The sequence below is a fragment of the Caenorhabditis briggsae genome, assembly GCF_000004555.2.
Source record: "Caenorhabditis briggsae complete genome, chrV, whole genome shotgun sequence".
Lineage (NCBI taxonomy): Eukaryota > Metazoa > Nematoda > Chromadorea > Rhabditida > Rhabditidae > Caenorhabditis > Caenorhabditis briggsae.
The window spans coordinates 15,121,562-15,123,532 of record NC_013488.2 but is presented as its reverse complement, the minus strand read 5'-3'; positions in this window follow the sequence as shown (position 1 = coordinate 15,123,532).

Genomic DNA, 1,971 nt, shown 5'->3' with positions numbered 1-1,971 from the left:
TTCGGTAATTCTTTCGTTCCTTCTTCCTTATTCCTTATTCCGGATTTTCAAAATTTTTATTCCGCTCATGTCTGAAAAGTAGTCAGCTAACAGAATCTTTCTGATAATATGATAAATAGTTTGTCAGTTGACCTCTTTTAGATATCGTTTACAGTAAATGAGATATATGAACTCAACGGTTTTGGCGTATTTTATTAGAGTGTTTAAAGGTGGGGGGACAGGAGATTTTTCGTAGTTTTTTTGTAGCTACAGTATGCATTCTACCGTCACGGTGTACAACGCTTAATGCCACTCTGCGTACAGCCGGCGTCCTCGCCTTTATGTATGCAATCGGGCGCCGGCTGACTTTTTGCCCGCGTGGCTCAGTCGGTAGCGGCGCCGCACTCTCAATCCTCGCCCATGCTAGCTAAACTCCTCGAGGGGCATATTCAGACGGAATTTCGAGAACATTATTTTTTTTCTTGTCTCCCCACCTTTAAGGTACCACAGTACCATCTAACTTTGACCACCATTATCTCGGCTCTCATGAACGGTATCAAATATTGATCAATTAACAAAACATTTTCCATAAAATGTTGAACACTTTACTAATTAACAATTTTTTAATCTTTCAAAAGAAATGAGATAGACTCAAAGTTGAAAGTATGGGTAGGCGTTTTGTTGTAGTGTTTGCGGTAATTCCAGTCAAAAGAAGTGCTAGAAAAGGAGTTTCTGCTTCTGACCAAATAAACAATTGTTCTAAAATTTGCCCTGAATCCTATAACTACCTACCATCACAGAAGTACTCGGAACTGAATGTATACATATATAATAGAGAATAAAATGTCCGACAGACGGGCGCCATGTAAATTAGTTATTGACTGACTTAAGGGGGATATAACCTGTTTCTTGGACAAGATGTTGGATGTTGGATGGAATCATTTTTAAAAGTAAAATTTGAACAAAAATATTTTCTGTACCGCATCAAAAAAGTAAAATTTGAACAAAAAAAAGTGACGAAACCAACCACAAAACATTTTGGGAAAGAAGAACTGAAATAGGAGGAGAAGAAGAAGAAGTTCGAAAAAAGAAAAAAAAACGAAGGAAAGAAGGAAAAAAAATAGAAGAATACTTTCAAAATGCAATTACATCGAGACCCGAATCGAATTGTTCCGTAAAATATACTAAAACTTATAAAAGGAAAAAAATGGGATACAACATGCGATATATTCTAGAAAAGAAGAAGAAGTTTCTAGAAGTAATTGAGGTACTTACTGATTTTTTGTCAACTGAAGCCGAGCTCATTTTGTGATTTTATTATTAGGGATTGCCTAAAGTTTTATGAAGATTTTTTTTGGAAATTTAAAAACGAGAAAAATGAAAAAGAAAACGAGAATGAGAAACATTTCAAAGTGATGTGGTCATCAGGTCCGGAGATGAGAATGATAGAATGAACAACTGACTCTTTTTGAGTTTTTGGGGTGAATGAAGAGAGTGATATGGATTGGAGATAAGAGAGAAGAAATAGATGGGACCACTGATTTTTATTGGTTGTGCTGCTGGAGGTTGCTGGCGCCCAGAAGTCTAGGTTTCGGTCAAACGGATAAGACTATAGGGAAAGATAAAAAAGAGAGATAAGTGCAGAGATCTAGAAAATGTGTAGAAAAAAATTTTGCCGAATTTCTGAATTTCTGAATTTCTAAATTTCTGAATTTCTGAATTTCTAAATTTCTGAATTTCTGAATTTTTTAATTTCTGAATTTCCGAATTTCTGAATTTCTGAATTTCTGAATTTCTAAATTTCTGAATTTCTGAATTTCTAAATTTCTGAATTTCTGAATTTTTTAATTTCTGAATTTCTGAATTTCCGAATTTCTGAATTTCTGAATTTCTGAATTTCTGAATTTCTGAATTTCTGAATTTCTGAATTTCTAAATTTCTGAATTTCTGAATTTTTTAATTTCTGAATTTCCGAATTTCTGAATTTCTGAA